The sequence below is a fragment of the Mauremys mutica genome, chromosome 2, assembly GCF_020497125.1.
Source record: "Mauremys mutica isolate MM-2020 ecotype Southern chromosome 2, ASM2049712v1, whole genome shotgun sequence".
Taxonomy (NCBI): Eukaryota; Metazoa; Chordata; order Testudines; family Geoemydidae; genus Mauremys; species Mauremys mutica.
The window spans coordinates 101108823-101134962 of NC_059073.1; the positions used below are offsets into that span (position 1 = coordinate 101108823).

The 26140-nt window shown below is 40.9% G+C and overlaps 1 long non-coding RNA gene across 1 annotated transcript; it reads right to left on the reverse strand.

The window, feature by feature from the left end:
• Window positions 1–1259: 1259 nt before the first annotated feature.
• LOC123364764 lies at window positions 1260–9706 on the reverse strand. The gene is made up of 3 exons (XR_006577270.1): window positions 9639–9706; window positions 2925–3014; window positions 1260–1911 (listed from the first exon to the last, which is right to left on the reverse strand). It is a non-coding gene; the product is annotated as an uncharacterized LOC123364764 (long non-coding RNA).
• Between the last annotated feature and the right edge of the window lie 16434 nt (window positions 9707–26140).

Below are 26140 nucleotides of genomic sequence, written 5' to 3' on the forward strand. Positions count from 1 at the left end.
CTGTAACTAAAGCAGAATTTCGTTAAAGACCCTGGTTGAGAAAGTAATTGGCACCCTCTGGTGGGTTATTGTTACCATTGCTGGTAAGCCATCTCCCTGAAGAACTATCAAACACCATGACAGAAATAGTAGCAATTTTGTAGGGTAAAGAAATTACAGTAAAGCCACATGAGCAGATTTTTGTTTGGAAGCAGAAATGCCAGAACGCCCTCATATTTGCTAAAGTGCTTCTGTCTATTGAAAATTCCCATCTTCCATTGCACTGAAAGTCCTCGCAAGGAAAATCATATTAGTAATTGGGCACAAGACATTTGGAAAACTCCCAGCCTCGATTTGCACCTTTCCCTGGGTAAAAAAGCATGGCTGGATATTTATGACTATAACTTTGGCAGAATTGCTTTCTCATCGATCCAGCTCTTTCTGCAGAGACCATAAACTGGATTACAAACTAGGAATATATATCCACATCACTACCCTGATATAACGCCACCCGATATAACAGGAATTCAGATATAATGCGGTAAAGCAGTTCTTCGGGGGAAGGGTGGGAGGGCTGCGCACTCCAGCAGATCAAAGCAAGTTTGATATAACATGGTTTCACCTATAACGCAGTAGGATTTTTTGGCTCCCGAGGACAGTGTTATATCTGAGTAGAGGTGTATATATTAAAGTTTTATAATAAGGCAAAATTTCAATAACAGGCATAATCCATTTAAAATTTCAATTTGACTTGATTGTCATGTAGGAACAAAGAAGCCTGGTGCCTGTCCATTCATGATTATATAAACTCCCCTAAGCGCTTGCTCATAAAAAGGGCATGTAAAAACAGCACACATCACATGTCATGTTATGAAGGGCAGAAGGGCAAATATTATCAGACCTGGGGGGTGGTACATGTGCTCTCATTCATTTCCATTTGTCAGTGGAGGGTTATTACTGGCAATATTGAGAATGTCATGGCTAGTACTCTGACAGCACAAGGACTGGAGAAGCAGAAATTATTTGAGTTTGGGGAATTGCATATTTCACAATCAGCATTTCACATTTGCAAAATACAGGTACGGTGATTGTTCATTCAGTGCCCACCTCATGGCAGTGTTAGCTGGTTTTATTAATACTGGAAAGGTATTTAGAGATCCACTAAGAGGTTGTGATATTTTACCTTGTCCTTTGTCCTATAAGATACTTACATTTCCTCTTACCAGTCCAGTAGTAGCGACAGTTTGTTTGGTATTTTTAACACTCGATTCAGATCCTTATAGTCACCTGTCACCATGGTATGTGAGCATCTACTGGATTTGTCATATCTACTTCACAGATGGGGAAACTGAGGCACGGAGCAGTGAAGTGACTTGCCCCAAGTCACATAGGAAGTCTGTGGCAGGATTCTGCATCTTAACTACACGACCATCTTTTTACTCAAATTTTAGAACCTCTCTCTTCCTATAAAGTATTTATCTGGGAAGCAGGAAGATCAGTATCTTCTAGATATTTATATACTCTCCTGCTTTTTACTTCATATCATTCGCCACTCAGCAATATATTCTTAGTGTGTTTGCAGGAGAAATGAACTGTTTCACAACAGCTAATATCTCATCACCAGTAATCCTCTTCCCTGGAGAAAGTGCTTTGTGTGACCCAGATCTGAAGGGCTGTCATATCTAACTGTCTTTTAACACAATATGTTTCTGCTACAAAAGACAATTGTAAATTTCCTTGAGGCTTCATCTTTTTGCAGTTTGACACTCGCTCAGCCACAAAGTGAGATGAAGTTGAAGATTCAGATCAAACTGCAGCCTGTCCAGCAAATGAGCAGAAAACAACCAAGCAAGAGTCTTGCCAATCTTTGATGAGATCACATCATTACTTTCCTACCAAATGCATTTGATCATGCTTCATAAATCATTTTAACTGGAACAAAAAGAAAAAAAAGAAAAGAACATTCTCTCCCTTGAATAATTATAGAATATGAATAACTGCTGGAGCTGCATGAACTTTTAGTCTCTGCATGGGCTTCTGTTGAACTCTGACTGCCTTCAGCAAAGCTCTCCAAAGTTTTACTTACAAAAAATTCACTTCTGAGAACCCCTGATGGTCAGAAATATAGAAGCTCTATTTATGGCTGAAATACATTCAAAACTTGTCAGCCTTTTTCCTCAATAGGAGAAGGAAGTGGAGAACAGTGGGGACAACTGTTTGTTAGAGTCGATTTATTTAACCATCTGATATACAGTTAGTGGCTGACAGTAGTGCTAGCAATGCCATGCATATACTAGAGCTCTAAACTAGGATGACGGTATACTCTGGTCAGTTACAAAACAGAAACATCCTTTCCTGTAAATACACATGATTTCCTCACAGGAACAGTAAGAAAATAATGCTCTAATGGAGTTGGTAGTAATGTTAATTTTAGAGTTAAATAAAAATTCTTCAAGTTGAGAGACTTTCACATGTGCAGTACTATAGCTCAATGGAGACCTCCAGTGGTCCAACATTGTTATGAAAGTCTCAACCACTATGAGTATACATGTTACTGTTTGCTAACAGCACATGTCCTCTCTCTTTAAATAATGTGATTTGTCTTAGAAAGTAAATGCTTTTTTGGTTATGGTTTCAGAAAGAATCAATATGGAATGATGTTCTACCATAAGACAATAAATCTAGTCAACTGAACATTTAAAACTATTTTCTTACCACATGGAAGAAAAATGCATGTAATTTATGGGCCAGAGTCTCCGCTGCTGTGAGACAGTATATCAAAACCACAGCGTTATCTAGTGCTCATTTACACTAGTTGAGGATATGGCCCATTATGTGGCTGTTCGCATAATACACAGTGTACTTACTTACAAATTCGTATATGCACTAATGCCTGTCTTACATTACGATATACACACATAACATGCACAAAATATGATACGCACTGTGTACAAAATTGCTAATTCCTTTCTAACAGGGTGGAAGGAAAGCAGCCATTTGCTCCATTTTAAATTGAGATGAGTCAGTGAACCAATCTAGGTAAAATAAGGACAAATACAAACGTTGAACCATCACCTCATCAGAAATAGACCTTTGTACAAGGCTTGGTAAGTGTCTCTTCCCTGCAGCCCTGTGACCATTTGCCTCATTTTCCAAATATGAACATGTTCTCAGGAAAGTATCCATGAAAAACATTTCCCACTCATCAAAGGATTTGGGGGGAGGGGCAAGAAGGCAGGGAGTGGGGTCGGACTATTCCCAAACCTCTCACAATCATTCTGCTGGGAGGTCCTGTTTGGGGCAAAGTCAGGCAGCCCAGTCTCCCTACCCAGAGCCAGGATGGCAGCAGCAGTAGTTTTAACTGAGTGGCTATGCCTAGTAAACCCACAACTGGACAATCCTACTGCAGCTCATATTCATCCTTCCTGAAGTATAAGGAGTGGAATTGGAGAAACTGGATCAGGTTTCAGGAGAGACCTCATTTAGTGAGGCACTGGGGGGCTCAAGAAAGCCAGCAGGGAGAGGACAAGCTGGTCACCCTCTCACACTGTAAAGATCTCAGTATATAGCATTGGCCACTCAGGATCCTTAATAAAGATCACTTTCCTAGAACTCTGCCTGCCTACTGCATTACTCATGAGTAGTGAAATGCTTCCATGAAGTCTGGGGCTGTATTTTCACCCAAAGGCTCACCACACTTTGAAAATGTTGCAACTCAAAATTTACCACAGGGTTTTCAGAGGGAAAATGTCATCTAAGGTGCAAATATTGGGGCAGACTCAGAGAAAGGAAGTAAAACGCAGATTAATCAACAGCCCTAATAAAAAAAGCTTGTGAGATTTTGGAGATATTGAATCTGAACCTGAACTCCAGTGTACATACCTGCCTCTAGGTATACATTTGCTTTGCCTAAAGAACAGTACATGAAACACTGCTTTGGTTCTGATGTGTCAAGACATCTCAAATTGATAACAGGAACCTGAGGACTTGGTGCACCTGCATGTAGCTAGAAGGCACAATGGAATGGAATGCTAGTTCTCGGGATGCTACATGACCTAGTGGTAGCACACTTAGTGCCGCCTCCCAGCAGGCAGGTCTTTCAGTCTAGTGTCTCTCCTTAGAGAGAGTGAGGTAGGCATGAGGCTTATGCCCCTCCTGCAGCAGGAGCAGTTGGTAGGAGATCCCAGGCCCTCCCACTCCACTAGGCTCCAACACAGGGCTTAAGAGGATCAGAGTCTGACACACTATGTGCCCTCTGAGCCCTCCCTGAGTCACTTCCGACCATCTATTTCCCTCCCTCAACTCCAAGTCTAGAATAAGAAATACGAAAAAGAAAAGATAACTAAACCTTCAGCCCCAACCAGGCTCAGCGTTTAGCCTTATTCCTCTCAGTAAGGTTTCCCTAGTGCTTTTGTCCAGCAGTCCTCAGGGTAGGTCTGTCTTCCCCCACAACCTTCCCTCTTCTGAGTGGAGTTGCTCCCTTTTCAACTGCTTCTCCAGTTGGAGCTTGCTCTGCAGGTCTGGAGGGGCAGGGCTACCTGGGACCAGTATTGTTCTTTAACTCATTCAGTTCTAGTGTGGGGTTTGTACACCCATAAGACACACATAGAATGCCAGCATTCCTGCACAGATGGAGAGAAATACCCTGCTTTGTTTTGGTTAGTGGGTTGGAGCAGGGGTACATTTTGTGAGGGATTTTTGACATTATTAATACTAGGTATTTGAATATATATATTCAATTATAGATATATTTTTGTACCTGTGACTGATGAGAAACATGCAAACACATATGGACCCAGTGGTTATGGTGAACCTCTACTTATACTTTTACAGGACATTACTTGCTAATGGACAAATATTGTAGTATAAATAAAGTAAGGATTTTTTGTTTTGTTTTTTGTGGGAGGGTTAATTTTTGTTTAAAAAGATCATAAAATCTTGTAAAATACAGGAAATGGCACCTACTATTTCCTGAGTTAGGACTCTCACCACCCATATTCTATTTAACATTTTTTTCAACATTAAACTAACTCCACTTTCTTCATAAAATGTAAATACACCTCTACCCCGATATAACGCTGTCCTCAGGAGCTAAAAAATCTTACCGTGTTATAGGTGAAAATGCATTATATCAAACTTGCTTTGATTCGCTGGAGTGCGCAGCCCAGCCCTCCCGCCCCAGAGCACTGCTTTACCGTGTTATAGCTGAATTCTTGTTATATCAGGTCGCGTTATATCGGGGTAGAGGTGTATCAGTAAATATGGAAATGTAAGAGGGTAGGAAGATAGGGATTACGCACAAACACATTTTTATTTTGGAAAAGTATTATAACAGATAGTAGGGATTAGAGCTAATAGAAAAAAAATATTTATTTTTTTAAATGAAAAAATGGCCTATTTTGAAAAAGGAAATTTTCATGAAAGATTTCATGTTTTTGAAGTTTTTCCATTCTTTTCAATGGAACACAAAAAAATGCACATTTTGGGGGTTATGATTGTTTTTTTTCCACCTCGTCCTATCCCTCCTCTTTCATTTTTGAATGACAAAATCGTAAGAGGAAAAATAGGGTAGGAGGACCCAAAATGAACAAAATTGACCATTTTTGAATGAAGCCACTGGTGTGCATGGGCAATTATTATAAAAGCACAGACATTGATAGAGAGTTGTAGCCTGGCTAAGGTTTGTTTTAAATGTTCTATAAACTGGTGTGCACTGTCACTTTGGGTTGAATTTTCACCTACAGTCCAGCCCCAGTTAGGCAATATATGGCTGTATAGTCCCAGGAGCAAGGCAGGAACTAGACTGTTTCACAATCTGGTTTCCAGAATCCATGCTGCGTCAGTGAAGGGAAAGATCTATGGTCCTCCCTGCCCACCTATGTGGTAGAGGCAGTAGCACCCCAACATCTGCTGCTCTTCCCCATGCATGTTCCAGCAAAGTAGGTAGCTTGCCCATGAGCAAAAAGGGCTCTCTTATACCACAGTGCAGGAGCACGATGCTTCACAATGGAGCATTTTAAAGAGTCTATAGATCCTTTTAGAAAAGGTGTAGCTAGCACATCTTTTTATCCCATTCCATTCTCATCCCATAACCAAAGTTGCCTTAATATTTCACCTCCACATTGTAACAGTATGTCATGACAACATCAGGAGGTTCTCTCTCCTGTAATGACCTATTGAACCAGTGCTGTTGCTATTGGTTCAAGAAGAGTAGAGTGCCATGCTTGAATTGGGAGGCAGTACGTCAAGACCACATTTCTCACTGATGCTGGTTCAGAAGAAGTTGGAACGTATTGTACCATGCCTTTCCTTCCCCCCAGTTTGAGCACTGGAATGTCCTGATCTTAAGTAAAAGTGTTTATTTTAAATATGTTAAAGTCATATGTTTATCTTTATTAGATTCACAGCAGTGCAGCTCCCTGACGGATAAGTCTTCCTACAGCCCAAGAATGTGGTTTGGCATCTTGTGACAGGTACAATCTGTCTCCCATATGTTTCATGGAAGACCGCACACACAAAAAACATATCCATGCTTCAAACATCAAATGAAGTGTCAAAAGAGGCATCTAACTGCTTTAAGCATGATCACTTGGAAAAAGAACGCTCTACTGAAGAGCCAAATGGAGTGAGCAGTGTGATAATTACTGTCAAAAAGCCTGAGTGAAGGAGCCACACATAATGGCACTTCTCCACCCTAAACACAGAATCATAGAATCATAGGACTGGAAGAGACCGAGAGGTCATCTAGTCTATTCCCCTGCACCCATGGCAAGACTAAGTTTTATCTAGACCATCCTTGACAGGTGTTTCTAACCTGTTCTTAAAAATCTCCAATGATGGAGATTTCACAATCGCCCTAGGCAATTTATTCCCATGCTTAACTACTCTGATAGTTAGGTAGTTTTTCCTAATGTTCAATCTAAACTTCCCTTGCTACAATTTAAGCCCATTGATTCTTGTCCTATCCTCAGAGGTTAATGAGAACATTTTTTTCTACCTCCTCCTTGTAACAACCTCTTATAGACTTGAAAACTGTTATCATGTCTCCTCTCTTTTCCAGACTAAGCAAACCCAATTTTTTCAATCTTCCCCCAGAGGTCATGTTTTCTAGACCTTTAATCATTTTTGTTGTTCTCCTCTGGACTTTCTCCAATTTGTCCACATCTTTCCTGAAATGTGGACACAATACTCCAGTTGAGGTCTAATCAGCACGGAGTAGAGCGGAAGAATAACTTCTTGTGTCTTACTTACAACACTCCTGCTAATACATCCCAGAATGATGTTTGCTTTTTCTGCAACAGTACTACACTGTTGACTCATATTTAGCTTGTGATCCACTATGACCCCCAGATCCCTTTCTGCAATACTCTTTCCTAGGTAGTCATTTCCCATTTTGTGTGTGTGCAACTGATTGTTCCTTTCTAGGTGGAGTACTTTTCATTTGTCCGTATTGAATTTCATCCTATTTCCTTTAGACCATTTCTCCAGTTTATCCAGATCATTTTGAGTATTAATTCTAACCTCCAAAGTGCTTGCAACCCCTTCCATCTTGGTATCATCCACAAACTTTATAAGAATACTCTCTCTCTGACATTATCTAAATCATTGATGAAAATATTGAACAGAACCAGATCCAGAACTGATCCCTGCAAGACTCTAATTGATTTTTCCCTTCCAGCTTGACTGTGAACCACTGATAACTACTCTCTGGGAATGGTTTTCGAAACCAGTTATGCACTCACTTTAGAGTAGCTCCATCTAGGCTGTATTTACCTAGTTTGTTTGTGTATGAGAAGGTCATACGAAACAGTATCAAAAGCCTTGATAGGGAATTTGAGAATGTTCAGGGAGGTGGATGAACGCTTCCTGGGAAATATCATTATGGCACAATAAGCCAGGGCACATCATCACATAGACTCATAGGCTCAGACTTGTAGATTTTAACATCAGAAGGGACCATTGTGATCATCTAGTCTGGCCTCCTACACATCACTAGCCACAGAATCTCACCCACCCACTCCTGTAATAGACCCATAACCTCTGACTGAGTTACTGAAGTCCTCAAATCAGGGTTTAAAGACTTACAAAGAATTCACCATTTACACTAGTTTAAATTGGCAAGTGACCCATTACATCAATGACATTCACATCCAATGTCGCCATGTGTTGATTCTGGTTTTGATTTAATGGGGTATGCAGTTGGCTTTATTATACTGAAATAATCCATGTGAGTTACAGCAGTCCAAAAGGGGAAGGAGATATTTAGTCCACCCATAGCTACACATTATCTGAGCCCTCTTGTGATGATGTGTGTACATATGAGTAAAGGCAATTGGGAAGTTAGTGTTAGCTAGCTGGAGTAGGAGAATATGAACAAACAAGAAAAGAGACCTGTCACTAATTATCACTAAACACTGACCAAGTGGTGGGGAAGTGAGGATATGCAAATCCTTTCCACATCCAAATACATCATACTCGGACAGGATAGTCGGACAGAAACAGGATTTGACATGAGATCCTCTCCATGAGAGAATATCTAGCCTGACATTTCTCTGAAAGGAATTTTTATTCAAAGGACTACAGATCTTTCCTATAAATATAAAGAAAAAGTTCCCATTCTTTGCCATTAGATGTCTCTGTTATACTTTGTAAAGCAGAGTCTTCCGTGATTTTTCAATTTTTACAAAATTCTACTTAGAGCCATTGTCCTCCCTTATAAAAGTAGTTTGGAGGAATGAACTCTTGCAATTTTAAGTGGAGCTCTTAGAATCATACAATCATAGGCCATGTCTACACTACAAAGTTAAGTCAACTTCATGTAAGTCGATGTCGAGCCTCCGATTTAAGCAAGTTGATCTTGCATGTCCACACTATTCTCATTGTGTTGGTGAACTGCAGCCTCACTAGCAGGGCTTGCATCGACACACAGAGTGCTGCACTGTGGGTAGCTATCCCAAAATGTATGTAGCTGAGTGAATTTTTGGGTTGCAGTGCCTTATGGGACCAAAACATTGGTGTGGGTGGTTATGGGAACATGGTGTTAACCTTCCATGATGCACTTACCTCCCCCTCCCTTTCTCCCTGAAATCAGCGGCAAACAAACCAAGCCTTTTTCACAAGCCTGGGTTACCCATGCGGACAGCATAACACCATAAACATGGACCCTGCTCAGTTGTACATTGTTGTTTTGAGCAGTACAAACTCCTTGTACCTTATCCTGCAGTATTTAGACAGACAATACTCTCCTGAGGGTTGTTATGGAGATGTTATCTCCCATTTGGACATTTTGTTTTCTCTAGGTTGTTGTTGGCCTCCATATTAGGTACCCTCCTTCATGGAGCATTTGGCACCCTTTTTCCCCAAAAAGCAGGAAAGGAGAGGGTAATGTGACCAATAATCTGCCTGGCAACAGGAGATAACTTAAGGGGAGTTCACCCATCCCTCAGGGCTGTTCGTCAGAGTGACAGTCAAGTGCCCACATGCACGGCTGCTAGCCCCAAAGCAGACCCGGACCCGTGGTATTCCGGCTTATTCCACCTGGTTCCCTACTTGTGCTTACTTTCACACATCTGTGATTCCCTCAGTCATCAGTCCACATACCACACTCAGGATGGCATGTCAAGTATTGAAGAAAGAAGATAAGAAGATTGGCCACTTACCTGTGCGACATCCTCATGTGTTCCAGTGTCACATGTTCCTGATCCCATGTCCTATGGTCCTACTTCTCATTCCCGTTTTTGTCCATATGATACATAAAAAATAATAGCATGTAAATTCTACTTTCTGACCAGCTCTGATTTAGCTCTCCAACCCTTTCTTCTTCACACTCCCACTTGTATCTCCATACTGCCATCTAGGCATGGAAAGATCTCCCAATCACAGACCACCAAAACATTCTCTCCTTCCTCATTCAAATCTCTCTAAAAGATTCACTTCTTCTAGAATGCCCGCCAAATAACCCAGGCCAAATACCTTCTCCGCCCCAATATATCATAACAAGATCAGGAGATGTGAGCTTAGGAAAGCAATTGAAGAAAAGCCAACTCTAAGTGAACCCCTCCCCAAGATTTTTATTATATCATGTCTTTAAACTTAATCTTTAAGGTCAAAACGTACCATCATGATCTAGTCTGATTTCTTGCACAGTGCAGGCCACAGAACTTCACCCTCCCCTTGTAATAAACCCATAACCTCTGTCTGAAATACTGAAGTCTTCAAATCTTGATTTAATGACTTCAAGTTACCATTTACTCTAGTTCAAATCAGCAAGTGACCCATGCCCCATGCTGCAAAGAAGGTGAAAACTCATCAAGGTCTTTGCCGTCTGACTTAGGGGAAAAGTCCTTCCTGGGCACTTGGGCGAGAGCTGCCATACAAGCAGCAGGGAAAGAATTCTCTGTAATAACTAAGAGCCTTTGCCACCTCTGGCCGTTGGAGATATTTGCTAACAGCAGTAGTGAATGAGTCATATGCCATTGTAGGCAATCTCATCATGTCATCCCCTCCATACACTTATCAAGCTCGGTCTTAAAACAAGTTAGGTGTTTTGCTCCCACTACTCCCCTTAGAAGGCTGTTCGACTGCTTGACCCCTCTGATGGTTATAAACCTTTGTCAAGTCTAAATTTATAGATAGGCAATTTATTTGAATATATTCACGAATTATCTGGAAAATGGGAGTGGACAGTGCTGAGACAAAATATGCAGTTTACGTAAAATGATTTAGGACAGTCAAAACTGCAGAAGTCTGTGCGGAATTTGAGAAGCATGTAACTAAAATAGGCAAACAGGTTGCAAGATGCAGATGAAGTTTTATGTTGACAGATACAGTGCAATGTACGGTATAAGGAATAATTTGAACTCATACACATTGGCCCATAACTTAAATAATTCCTGTCCTTCCCTGGTGTTTATCCCTCTGAGATATATATAGAGAGAGGTTTATAACCATCAGAGGGGTCAAGCAGTCGAACAGCCTTCTAAGGGGAGTAGTGGGAGCAAAACACCTAACTTGTTTTAAGACCGAGCTTGATAAGTGTATGGAGGGGATGACATGATGAGATATATATATATATATATAAAGCAACCATATTGCCCCCCAGCCTTCATTTTGTTAGGCTGAAACAAGCCAAGCTCCTGAAGTATCCTTTAATTAGGCAGGTACTCCATTTCTCTGTTCATCCTAGTAGCCCTTCTCTGTTCCTGTTTGAATTCATCTTTCTTAAACATGGAAAACCAGCATTACCTACAGTATTCCAGATGAGGTATCCCCAGTACCTTGTATAATGGTAATAATACTTCTCTCTCTCTCTCTCCTGGAAATACCTGGCCTGATACACCCTAGGCATTGCATTAGACTTTTTCATGGCTGCATCACGCTGGAGGCTCATAGTCATGCTTGTGTGAGTCTGTAAGTCTATGTTCAATGGTCCTTGTGCAGAAGCTGTAGTCCATTCTGTTCTGTTCAGCTTAGGTTCTTATATTGTGGCCATCACCGTAGTATCAGCAAAGTGGACAAGGTTGCCTAAATTGTATGTTCAAACCAGAAAGTAAGATGGTAAATCAGAGCTTGTGTCTACGCAATAACAACAGCTACTGAGCTTATGAGAATTCGGCTTTGTATGAACCATGGTAGCATGCTGATTGCTGATATCACAGTACTAATCAAAACAACTACTGGTTGATAGATACATGGATGGCTATCCATAGTAGACTACCCCGGTACCACTGTGAATCAGTGCGACCACAGCATCCCTTGGTGGGCAGCACCATTTTGAGCATAGTGACAGTGGATGACAGTGACTCCCACTATAGGAATGATAATACAGTTCTTTGTATTTCTATAGCATTTTTCCTCCAAATGGTCTCAGAGTACACACCATTATTTAAACCATGCAGAAAATAGAATCCAGATCACCTGACTACTAGCTCTTTGCTTTAACTATTACTATGCTTCATCTTGTATTACAACATAGTCACCTCCCTTGCTATCCTACACAAAGACAGTATTGTAATTGCAGCATATGCAGAGCTTTGTTCCAAACCCCTGTTTCACAGGCATATCAAAATGTTTGGACTACTTGAATACACAGAATGAGAAGCCTTAGCAAACAGCACTGGCACAGGACAGGAACTGGTTACTGTAGATGTCCACATAGCCTTCAGTTCATGGGAGGTACTGGAACACAATGCATCACAGTATCCAATGGCAAACATTTGCCAGCCTGTCACACAAAAACAGCTCCCCGCCTAAACAACAGCTACCCCCAAAGCAAATATCACCAAACATCTAATAGGTTCCTAACTTACTACTGAATGGCATCAGTGGTCAAATCTACCGTGGATCCAGCTGCATGTGACTGTGGATGCGACTAATTCTGTAATACAGGTAGTGAATGAGTGGTTGTGAAGGGGAAGGCTGCCTCTTTCTCTGCCCTTGTCTCTGATTGGCCCTCATGAGACTAGAGAAGAAGGGTGAAGCATGTAATCCCATCTTGCTACTTTCCTGAATAAAATAATTGTTTGCTTCCTATTTATTTTTTAAATCTTGCAAGTGCTGCAGGGCTGACACAGATCTTGGGGACTGAGCTTCTGTATCTGGCTCACATAACATCAACAGAATTTTTAACTGTGTTCTGATTGCAAAGTCCTTATTCTTAGTGATTCAGGAGCCATAAAATCTCAGCTTGATTTCCACAACTCAAACTGACTTTGCAAGCATTGGCAGTTAGAAAAGCCATCTTTTAACTTATAAATAGAGCAGATTTGAGCTGAAAATCATTGAGAAACAAACATGGAACTCAAAGGCATTTTAGAGAGTCACTTTCCAGACCTCACTTTAATGTCAATCAAGTGCATTTTTATGTTGAAAAAGAACAGCTTAACATACCATCTGTTACTTTTAATAGCAAATGAGAACCATGAGTTGTAGTTAATACTGTTGATGTAAAAATAAGAGAAGTTATAAAACTCTGTACTGACAGATATAAACACGCTTTAAAATATAAATGAGCTCTATCAACACAAAATGCAACTTTTAACAGCAAGCTGTTCTTGAACGATAAGAGAAGTGCATAATTTTAACAAAACACATGCCAAGGAATGCAGGCTCACCCCCCCGACCCACACATTGAGCTGTGACACATTTCCTACCTACAGTACACAAACAGGGACACACTCCTTTAATTCTTACCAGAGAAAATGATGGGGCGGGTTGGTTGGTTGGATTTTTTTGGCATGGAATTGCCACACCTAGCACAATCTGACAATAGGGATGAAATAGGGATGAAATTGTCATCACTGAAGTATATATCTATACAAAAGATAGCAATGCTATTAAAATATTTTCTTGATAACAAAGATGTTCTGAAAAAAAACAATATTTATTAAAGTTTTAGGCTTGCTCTGTCTTGAGACTATTCATAATTTAGGTACCAGTCCTGCAAACGCTTATGCATATGCCTAACTTTACTCAAGCAACTAGTCCTATTAATTACTGGCATGGACAGGAGTGCAAGTAGGGTGGTACCCTCCAGGACCTCGTACCTGCAAGAGATTTCTAGCTCGTACGGGGTGCTAGAAAGACATGGGGCGAGTCCCCCCTGCCAGAGCACATAGGGGGACAGCAGAAGGCATTAAAGGAGCAGAAAGTGACTAGGGAAGGCATTCATTCATTCTTTATGGCTTTAACAGCACAATACATATGCCAACAAACTTAAACAAAGGCTTTGTTTAAGTTTGTTAGCAAATCTATTGTTGCTGTTTTGCATTGGTCAGGAGTCCTCAAGAGGAAAGGGATGGGGGAACAGAAGGTGTTTAAATAAAACAGTGGGTTTTATTCTGTTTCTCCCCATTGGTCTGAATTATCCATGACATTCATACTGCATCACATCAAGTCCAAATCATTAGAGGAAAGCCTCTGCTTGCACTGACCAAAGGATTTTTGGATTCTGATGTCAGCCCAGTTCTGCAGCCTGACAGGAATCAGTGGTGTTGTCCCCAGTGTAAATAAACATAGAATTCTTCTTTGCAGCCAAACTAGTCATTTGTTACCTGCAACTAGAGCAGCAAAACAAAGAAAACAAATGCCTCATTTTCCAGCTTTGTGGGAGAGAGAACTGTAAGTGAAGATTATAATGCTAGACAGTGACAGTCTTAAACCAGCTGCCTCAGGAATCTTCCAAGAACTTTGCTGAAAATATGTTTCTCATCTTAGCAATGGAGCTAAGACTCATCACACATCTGCCCACCTTTATTCGAATGAAGCTCCTTCTGATCTGACAGCTCAGGCATTGTCAGTTTCATCCAGAACAATTTACAAACTTGGAACCTAATTCTGTAAACCCTTAATCATTTGATCAATCCCACTGAAGACAATGGGACTAGTTGCATGACTATGGACCACTTTTGTGGACAGGTAAGAGTTTCAGGAGTCTGTTCCTTTAAACAAAGTTGAATCCCCCATTGAAATGCAATGTTTGGGTACAATACCATAAAGCAGTTTAGGATACAGTTCTACTTAAAATTTGTCTTTTAGTAAGTCATACATATGCTGAAATGGCTCCTCACCCAACTCCCATATTCCAGATAAACAGACTGAATACTATGTATCTGTGGGGGAAGTGAGTACTTAAGCATGTTAATGTTTGTATATACAAATGTAGGTATGGAGAGGATGGAGGGTCACATGGGGAGGTCACATGCCCCCCCCCTTGTGTTCCTCCCGTGACTGCAGTACTGGCAAGAAATGATTTCTACTTGCACCACTGGGCATGAATAAAGTTAAACTTAGCCATAAGAATTTGCAGGATCAGGGATTTATTCTGTCTCTGTCATTTATCTCATATTATTACATGTGGAAGTATATTGATGTGTTGGGACATGCAAGAAGCCAAAAGACTGTGCAACCTAAACTTCAACTTCTTGTCCACTTCCTCAATGTTTGTGTTGAATTAGATGGGAGTAGATCTGTACTGCAAACATTGTTTTTTTCCTTCAGCACAACATTTTAGGTGTAAATTATTATAGGCCATAAGCTTGCAGAGATATATGCCTACATTTACATCCTAGGATTAAGTCCATGAGAGTACTCATAGTATGCACATTTTAAGCATGTTCATAAGCCTTTGCATGTAAAGGCATAGTTTAGGGAGCTTGTTTTCATTGTTTTTTTTCTTGTTGAGAATTCTCTAGCTTCTGTTCTTGCCTATTATCATCTGTAAAATGTCCTTGCTTATGATAACATATCATAAAGAGGGTTGGATGTTTTTATTTATTATTAATAATATTTTGATCATGTAGATGGGGAAAGGTAGCTGCATGTGTTTATTTGATTTATTTATTTTTACATTTATCAATAATATCTAGAACCTTGATACTTCATTCATTGTATAATTTGAAATAATAAAATATAGAAAGTTTATATTCTGTTGTTTCACCCTGTGCAGATTTTAGTGGAAATGCACAAGGAATAAGTCAGCACAGGATTTGGCTCACTGTGCTATAGTATTCATCATTCATTACAGCCCTAATCAGAAGACAGATGGCTAAATTATGGTCTCAATTATTCCTTTGCAACCCCCCTGAAGCCAACCCAATAGTATAGGTATAAATCAAAGGATCAGATCACTTAGAATCAAAATTGCTGCCAGAATTGCCAGAAACAAAGTAACTTTGAAGTTACTGAGGTAGTGCATTCCAACTGAAACTGAAGATACTGGATGTAATTTAGAAGTGCTGTATAAGATGATGTATGTTAGATCGCTTATATTAGATCCCATTATGTTCAGCTACCCTTAGACGCTTTCTGTCAATGTGAGTGTAACTTGTAAATCAAGCAGATGGTAGAAGATGTAAAGAGGTGTACTTTAAAGTGAGGGATTATGTTGCACCCAGTTAACCTCTCTTATATCTCTGAGGAGTGGTCTAATTTATACCCTAATCCCCACTTTTCTCTTTGGCCCACTAACTAAATCTTAAACTACACAGAAATAGATCTATGGCACAAGAGATTTGTTTCTGAAGCTTTGGTTACATTTATTTCATGTAGTACGTCTTCAGTTTCCTACCTTCACCCATTTCAATAACTGATAGCTATGAACTCCAAAATCTTGATCATTACTGGCCAAGAGCTCAAATCTTTTTATACACATACATAGTTCCATTGACAATGAATTGAGATGAGCTTATAGATCCTTAAAAGAATCCCAGGGACAGAAAGAGAAAATAAATCAGAAAAGATCTTAGACAGTTCCTCCTTAGATTTATTTCAGAGTAGCAGCCGTGTTAGTCTGTATCAGCAAAAAGAACGAGGAGTACTTGTGGCACCTTAGAGACTAACAAATTTATTTGAGCATAAGCTTTCATGGGCTAAAACCCACTTCATCAGATGCATGTAGTGGAAAATACAGTAGGAAGATATATATATATATAGATATAGATATATATATCTATATCTATATATATATATATACACACACATACACACACACACACACACACAGAGAGAGAGGACATGAACAAATGGGTGTTGCCATACTAACTATAACGAGAGTAATCAGTTAAGGTGGGCTATTATCAGCAGGAGAAAAAACCTTTGTAGTGATAATCATAATGGGCCACCTCATAACGGGCCATCCTGATTATCACTACAAAAGGTTTTTTTCTCCTGCTGATATGGCAACACCTATTTTTTCATGTCCTCTGTGTATATGTATCTTCCTACTGTATTTTCCACTGCATGCATCCGATGAAGTGGGTTTTAGCTCACGAAAGCTTATGCTCAAATAAATTTGTTAGTCTCTAAGGTGCTACAAGTACTCCTCGTTCTTAGATATATTTGTTTCTTTTATGATTATGAGAGCTAGCAAACACAATTCTTACAACAAAAATAGACTTAAGGAGGCTAAAGAACAAAAGTGCTTTCAACATAGTGCAGTTGTTATGGTATATGTAATTCATGAAAACACAGCATGCTTCCAAACATATGACAAGTCAATGATGAAAACCCATGACACAGACAGGGAATTATATTTTGTATTCTACCGCCTCAACACAAATTCTGCCATTCTATCCTGTTTGCCAATTATGTTCCAGTAGGAACACTGACCAGCCAGTACTTTTCCAGAACATGGCATTGCCAGTTACTTAAAGTACAGCCTTTAGCCATATGACATCCAAAACAAAACAAAACAACAACAACAACAAAAGGAAACCAGTCAGAGCACTGCTGTTATTTGTAGAGCTTTATGGAACTAAGCTAATCAGGCTAAGTTCAACTGTCACCCAGTCAACTGTGCCATGGCAACTGAACTGTTTTGCAGGTCTGCAGAAGAATCCATCTGCCTGGAGTCCCACTGATGTCACTTGTACTCTTTGCATGTGTAAGAGTTCACGCAGGTGCATCCCTTTGGAAGACTAGTGCTTTAGCTGATAAGTATCATGTTTTCTACACACCAGTGAAAATTTAGACCTGGTACCATCCATTTAACTGGTAGCACTTCTCTTTTTACATGACCATCTTGGATTGTGTTTCTTTATACATAAGAACATAACATAAGAACATAAGAAAGGCCGTACCGGGTCAGACCAAAGGTCCATCTAGCCCAGTATCTGTCTACCGACAGTGGCCAATGCCAGGTGCCCCTGAGGGAGTGAACCTAAAAGGCAACGATCAAGTGATCTCTCTCCTGCCATCCATCTCCATCCTCTGACGAACAGAGGCTAGGGACACCATTCTTACCCATCCTGGCTAATAGCCATTTATGGACTTAGCCACCATGAATTTATCCAGTCCCCTTTTAAACATTGTTATAGTCCTAGCCTTCACAACCTCCTCAGGTAAGGAGTTCCACAAGTTGACTGTGCGCTGCGTGAAGAAGAACTTCCTTTTATTTGTTTTAAACCTGCTGCCTATTAATTTCATTTGGTGACCCCTAGTTCTTGTATTATGGGAATAAGTAAATAACTTTTCCTTATCCACTTTCTCAACATCACTCATGATTTTATATACCTCTATCATGTCCCCCCTTAGTCTTCTCTTTTCCAAACTGAAGAGTCCTAGCCTCTTTAATCTTTCCTCATATGGGACCCTCTCTAAACCCCTAATCATTTTAGTTGCTCTTTTCTGAATCTTTTCTAGTGCTAGAATATCTTTTTTGAGGTGAGGAGACCACATCTGTACACAGTATTCGAGATGTGGGCGTACCATGGATTTATATAAGGGCAATAATATATTCTCAGTCTTATTCTCTATCCCCTTTTTAATGATTCCTAACATCCTGTTTGCTTTTTTGACCGCCTCTGCACACTGCGTGGACATCTTCAGAGAACTATCCACGATAACTCCAAGATCTTTTTCCTGACTCGTTGTAGCTAAATTAGCCCCCATCATGTTGTATGTATAGTTGGGGTTATTTTTTCCAATGTGCATTACTTTACATTTATCCACATTAAATTTCATTTGCCATTTTGTTGCCCAATCACTTAGTTTTGTGAGATCTTTTTGAAGTTCTTCACAATCTGCTTTGGTCTTAACTATCTTGAGTAGTTTAGTATCATCTGCAAACTTTGCCACCTCACTGTTTACCCCTTTCTCCAGATCATTTATGAATAAATTGAATAGGATTGGTCCTAGGACTGACCCTTGGGGAACACCACTCGTTACCCCTCTCCATTCTGAGAATTTACCATTAATTCCTACCCTTTGTTCCCTGTCCATTAACCAGTTCTCAATCCATGAAAGGACCTTTCCTTTTATCCCATGACAGCTTAATTTACGTAAGAGCCTTTGGTGAGGGACCTTGTCAAAGGCTTTCTGGAAATCTAAGTACACTATGTCCACCGGATCCCCCTTGTCCACATGTTTGTTGACCCCTTCAAAGAACTCTAATAGATTAGTAAGACACGATTTCCCTTTACAGAAACCATGTTGACTATTGCTCAAGAGTTTATGTTTTTCTATGTGTCTGACAATTTTATTCTTTACTATTGTTTCAACTAATTTGCCCGTACCGATGTTAGACTTACCGGTCTGTAATTGCCGGGATCACCCCTAGAGCCCTTTTTAAATATTGGCGTTACATTAGCTAACTTCCAGTCATTGGGTACCGAAGCCGATTTAAAGGACAGGTTACAAACCTTAGTTAATAGTTCCGCAACTTCACATTTGAGTTCTTTCAGAACTCTTGGGTGAATGCCATCTGGTCCCGGTGACTTGTTAATGTTGAGTTTATCAATTAATTCCAAAACCAACTCTAGTGACACTTCAATCTGTGACAGTTCCTCAGATTTGTCACCTACAAAAGCCAGCTCAGGTTTGGGAATCTCCCTAACATCCTCAGCCGTGAAGACTGAAGCAAAGAATCCATTTAGTTTCTCCGCAATTACTTTATCATCTTTAAGCGCTCCTTTTGAATTTTGATCATCAAGGGGCCCCACTGGTTGTTTAGCAGGCTTCCTGCTTCTGATGTACTTAAAAAACATTTTGTTATTACCTTTGGAGTTTTTGGCTAGCCGTTCTTCAAACTCCTCTTTGGCTTTTCTTATTACACTCTTGCACTTAAGTTGGCAGTGTTTGTGCTCCTTTCTATTTGCCTCACTAGGATTTGACTTCCACTTTTTAAAGGAAGTCTTTTTATCTCTCATTGCTTCTTTTACATGGTTGTTAAGCCACGGTGGCTCTTTTTTAGTTCTCTTACTGTTTTTCTTAATTTGGGGTATACATTGAAGTTGGGCCTCTATTATGGTGTCTTTAAAAAGGGCCCACGCAACTTGCAGGGATTTCACTTTAGTCACTGTACCTTTTAACTTTTGTCTAACTAACCCCCTCATTTTTGTATAGTTCCCCCTTTTGAAATTAAAGGCCACAGTGTTGGGCAGTTGAGATGTTCTTCCCCTCACAGGGATGTTGAATGCTATTGTATTATGGTCACTATTTCCAAGCGGTCCTGCTATAGTTACCTCTTGGACCAGCTCCTGTGCTCCACTCAAGATTAAATCTAGAGTCGCCTCTCCCCGTGTGGGTTCCCGTACCAGCTGCTCCATGAAGCAGTCATTTAAAGTATCGAGAAATTTTATCTCGGCATTTCGTCCTGAAGTGAAATGTTCCCAGTCAATATGGGGATAATTGAAATCCCCCACTATTATTGGGTTCTTAATTTTGATAGCCTCTCTAATTTCCCTTAGCATTTCATCATCACTATTACTGTCCTGGTCAGGTGGTCGATAATAGATCCCTACTGTTATATTTTTACTAGACCATGAAATTTCTATCCATAGAGACTCTATGGAACCTGTGGATTCGCTTAACATTTTTACTTCATTTGAATCTACACTTTCTTTAACATATAGTGCCACTCCTCCCCCTGCACGGCCTGTTCTGTCCTTCCGATATATTTTGTACCCCGGAATGATTGTGTCCCATTGATTGCTCTCAGTCCACCAGGTTTCTGTGATGCCTATTATATCTATATCCTCCTTTATCACAAGACACTCTAGTTCACCCATCTTATTATTTAGACTTCTGGTATTTGTGTACAAGCACTTTAAAAACTTGTCCCTGTTTATTAGCCTACCTTCTTCTGATGTGCCAGATTCTTTTTTATGTGACTGTTTATCATCTGATCCAGCCCTTACATTATACTTCTCATTCCTCTGCTCCTGACTATAACCTGGAGATTCTCTATCATCAGACTCTCCCCTAAGAGAAGTCTGTGTCCGATCCACACGCTCCTCTGCAGCAGTCGGCTTTCCCCCATCTCCTAGTTTAAAAACTGCTCTACAACCTTTTTAATGTTTAGTGCCAGCAGTCTGGTTCCACTTTGGTTTAGGTGGAGCCCATCTCTCCTGTATAGGCTCCTCCCATCCCAGAAGTTTCCCCAGTTCCTAATGAATGTGAACCCCTCCTCTCTACACCATCGTCTCATCCACGCATTGAGACTCTGAAGCTCTGCCTGCCTACCTGGCCCTGCGCGTGGAACTGGGAGCATTTCTGAAAATGCCACCATAGAGGTCCTGGATTTCAGTCTCTTCCCTAGCAGCCTAAATTTGGCTTCCAGGACATCTCTCCTACCCTTCCCTATGTCATTGGTACCTACATGTACCACGACCACCGGCTCCTCCCCAGCACTACACATAAGTCTATCTAGATGCCTCGAGAGATCCGCAACCTTCGCACCAGGCAGGCAAGTCACCATACGGTTCTCCCGGTCATCACAGACCCAGCTATCTACATTTCTAATAATCGAATCTCCCATTACTAACACCTGCCTTTTCCTAGAAACTCGAGTTCCCTCCCCCGGAGAGGCAACCTCAGTGCGAGAGGTAACCCCAGCACCATCTGGAAGGAGGGTCCCAACTATGGGAAGGTTTCCCTCTGCTCCCATTGACTGCTCTACTTCCCTGAGCCCTTCTTCCTCCTCAACAGCACAGGAGCTGTCTAAGCGGAGGTGGGACAATTCTACAGTGTCCCGGAAAGCCTCATCAACATACCTCTCTGCCTCTCTCAGCTCCTCCAGTTCCGCCACCCTGGCCTCCAAAGTCCGTACATGGTCTCTGAGGGCCAGGAGCTCCTTGCACCGACTGCACACATACGCCACCCGCCCACAGGGCAGGTAATCATACATGCGACAGTCAGTGCAATAAACTGGATAGCCCCCACTCTGCTGCTGGGCTTCTGCCTGCATTGTCTCCTAGTTAGTGAAAGGGTGGTTTACGGAAAGTAGTTTTAGAATGTAGTTTGGTATATAGGTTTTAGGGTTTTAGGGGGGGCTACAGGGAAGGGGTTAGGGCCGGCAAGGGACTCCGACTCCCTTCCCACTCCCCTTCCAAACTCCCTTGCGAAACTCCCTGTTAGCAGCCCCTGTTCAGTTCCTTAATTATCCAGAAAATCGTTCCGTATAACAAGAGCAGTGTTGTTGTTTTTAATTGTGACTTCCAATCTGCTTATGATGTTTAAAAGCATATACCACACAGTGGGTTTGATCAGTGTTTGTAGATCCATTGTTTAAAACCTAAGGGGAGGCAAGGTATAGAATTAATGGATTTTGAGGAAGGATGACAAAAAAAAAGAAAGTATGGCCATATAAGGTAGAAAAGTTGGATGGAGCCCCGTACTAAAATTCTGGCAATACAGCACTATCATTTTAGTAGGAGCACGAAGCCGTCCAAGCATCACTACGTCTTTATGATCTTTTTTCCTTGTAAGTACCAGCTTCTACTCATGAGTGTCCAAAAATGCCATGATCAGTCCCTTTCCTTTAAAAGAACTTTACTATATGCAAGGATGATTTTGTTGACTAACGTTAAGCACATCTTTGACCATTTTCTCTTGCCTTTGGACAATATGACCAAATCAGAGCCATTCCCCAAATACATAAATATTACATATACACCGGACGCTCGCTAGAACGCGCGTCTATATAGCGTGAATTCGCATATAACGCGCTACCACGCATGGATCCCAAATTGTGCGTTCTAGCGAGGGTTCGGTGTATTTGATATGCAACTTTTCTTGGCCTTTTTCCAGAATTTATAGCTCACGTTGCTGGACTGAAATGTTAAGATTTATGTTTGTTTTTCACTAAAGCAGTAAGTAAGCATGACAAAAAACACTTTGAATAATTAAGGTATTTTGTGGCTATAACCACCAAAAAAAAAAAAAAGGTTAACTTCTGCTGGGAGACATTTGACTATTTAAAGCAACAGAAAACTTATTTCAGCTTGGCTAGGAGCTGTAAATTTAGCAAACAGGATTCCAAGATCAAAAGATGTATGCTTTTTAATTAAATAAAATGGTAATTGTTTTGGTACAAAATAAACCTCCCAGAAGTAAATGGCACTTGAATAGATTAATGAATCACCTGTGGGCTCCTCTTTGGTTGATTTGCATATTATTCATACTCTCCCCCCGCCCATATCCTCATCATAAAAACACAATTCTTCCTTCAGTAAGGGAAAGATGTATTGTTCCATTAGTTAGATGAAATTGTGGAAAATTAGAAAGCACTAACTGATCCTTAGGTGTAGATTCTAGAAGATTATCAAACAAATCATCTTTCAGGTTAAATAACATCTGTATACCCATCTAGTGGATGTGAAAGCTGACATACTTGAAATGCATAAGTGCAACTGACAGCAGAATATTTTGTTTTACTGGTTTCACTTAAAATTAGCAAACTTTAAAATGCTTAGAGCAGGTACATTCTTCATACTATATTGTGACCTAGGTGTCCATTTATGCCAACTGGAGAAGGGCACACTGTTGTTATGGAACAATACATGCCAGCAAGTCTGACAAACTCACTATGCCCAAGAAACTGCTGTCAGAATATTTAGCCAGACAGCGTCTTGTAAGGTATCATAGGCTAAATGGTGGTACACTGGTCACAGATATCATTGTGTGGTATATGTATGGGTTGTGTATAAAGAGTTATGTATGTGTGCTGGAAATATGTTCTTAAAATGTTTTGGAGGCAGTTGATAAAAAAAAGTCTACCATAGCAAAAGGAATATGAATTTACCTGGTCTTCAGCAATCGAGCTAAAAAGGAAGGAGAGGAGAAAACAGCTGGCTTGATTACAAGCATAGGCCAGTGAAAGTACATTTGCATCTAAGGTAAACAAAGTGATCAAGGCAATCAAGAAAGCAAATTTACCAGAGGATGAATAAGGGGCTTAGTGCCTGCATGCTGCAGAACAAGCAGCAGGATAGAGATCTTGAGGAGTCTGCTGGTGAGGCAGACAGACTGGCATGACAGGGAGCTGAGACACAGTTGAAGCTCTAGAAGAACTCTCTCTCTTGTTGAAACAGAGGAGTAACACAGTGATTTAATGGTGCTGGATCCCCTGAGAGAGCATCACATGTACATAAGAACGTAAGAACGGCCGTACTGGGTCAGACCAAAGGTCCATCTAGCCCAGTATCCTGCCTGCCAACAGTGGCCGATGCCAGGTGCCCCAGAGGGAGTGAACCCAACAGGCAATGATCAAGTGATCTTTCTCCTGCCATCCATCTCCACCCTCTGACAAAGGCTAGGGACACCCTTCCTTACCCATCCTAGCTAATAGCCATTAATAGACTTAACCTCCAAGAATTTATCCCTGTTTTAAACCCTGTTATAGTCCTAGCCTTCACAACCTCCTCTGGCAAGGAGTTCCACAAGTTGACTGTACACTGTGTGAAGAAGAACTTCCTTTTATTTGTTTTAAACTTGTTGCCCATTAATTTCGTTTGGTGGCCCCTAGTTCTTATAATATGGGAACAAGTAAATAACTTTTCCTTATTCACTTTCTCCACATCACTCATGATTTTATATACCTCTATCATATCCCCCCTTAGTCTCCTCTTGTCCAAGCTGAAAAGTCCTAGCCTCTTTAATCTTTCCTCATATGGGACTGTTCCAAACCCCTAATAATTTTAGTTGCCCTCTCTGAACCTTTTCTAATGCCAGTATATCTTTTTTGAGATGAGACCACTGTTGCCGGCTCAAAGAGCCCGAGGCGGAGCAACAGCAGGTTCGTTGCCCGGTGTGCGTCGCACTAATTATCACACCAGGGTGGAGAAGCAAAACCAGGTTTATTTGAGCCCAAATATGGTGCCAGGGAGAAAAGCATTCTCAAATCCTGCACACTCGCGCGCAGGCGGGATCCCAGCATTTATACCCCCCTTGCTTGTGTAAGCCTTTTGTTCAGTTTTCCCCCTCACTCCTCCCTTCCCAACAGCAGCTACATTAGGCATTACATTTCAGCGTGTAAGAAAAGTTCTCATCCACAAGCTTATCTCTGGCCTTCACAGAACATATGCATGTAGACGTTTCTCCCCCTCTCTCCCCCTCCTCCCCGCCGCTTCTGCTGTTTCAAACTCCTGCATCTGCAAGCTGAAACAGCTGACAGTTACATATTTTGCTTGCAGTCTCTTAGCATCTTAGGCTGGTTAAAGTTCACAGCATGTAAGAACTTTGGTTCACTTCAGGCCCAAAGTCACAACTTTGGTTTACTCAGGCCTAGTGACACCAACACAACCACATCTGTATGCTGGGATCATGTCTAGAGCCCTTTTTAAATATTGGTGTTACATTAGCTATCTTCCAGCAGGACCGCCCAGAGGGGAGGGGCAAGTGGGGCAATTTGCCCCAGGCCCTGGGCCCCGCAGGGGCCCCCATGAGAATATAGTATTTTGTAGTATTGCAACTTTTTTTTATGGAAGGGGCCCCCGAAATTGCTTTGCCACAGGCCCCCTGAATCCTCTGGGCAGCCCTGTCTTCCAGTCATTGGGTACATAAGCCGATTTAAAGGACAGGTTACAAACCATACTTAGTAGTTCCGCAACTTCACATTTGAGTTCTTTCAGAACTCTTGGGTGAATGCCATCTGGTCCCAGTGACTTGCTACAGTTAAGTTTATCAATTAATTCCAAAATCTCCTCTAGTGACACCTCAATCTGTGACAATTCCTCAGATTTGTCACCTACAAAAGCTGGCTCAGGTTTGGGAATCTCCCTAACATCCTCAGCCATGAAGACTGAAGCAAAGAATCCATTTAGTTTCTCCACAATGACTTTATCGTCTTTAAGTGGTCCTTTTGTATCTCAATCGTCAAGGGGCCCCACTGGTGGTTTAGCAGGCTTCCTGCTTCTGATGTACTTAAAAAAACATTTTGTTATTACCTTTTGAGTTTTTGGCTAGCCATTTTCAAACTCCTCTTTGGCTTTTCTTATTACATTTTTACACTTAATTAGGCAGTGTTTATGTTCTGTTCTATGTACTAACAAAGACTTATGTATCATCGCAGCCCCTAGGACTTCAGTCAGGGTACAGGACGCAGTTGTGCTAGGTTCTGCACAATCACAGAACAAAGAGACAGGCCCTGGCCCAAAGAGCTTACAATCTAAGTATAGACAAAAGACAACAAATGGATTCAAAGAGACCTACAGACAAGTACAAGGAAACAATGAGACAGTACTGGTCAGCATGAGAGGCAGTGGTCTCAGCACACCAGCTACCTAACCATTGTTAAGTTTTTTATATGCTTCTTGGCAAAGGAGAGTTTTAAGGAGGGATTTGAAGGAGAGCAATGAAGTGATTTTGCAGATATATAGGGGGGAGTACCTCCAAAAGTGAGGAGTACCATGGGAAAAAAGTGCAAAGGTGCTTGTTTGAAAGTTTA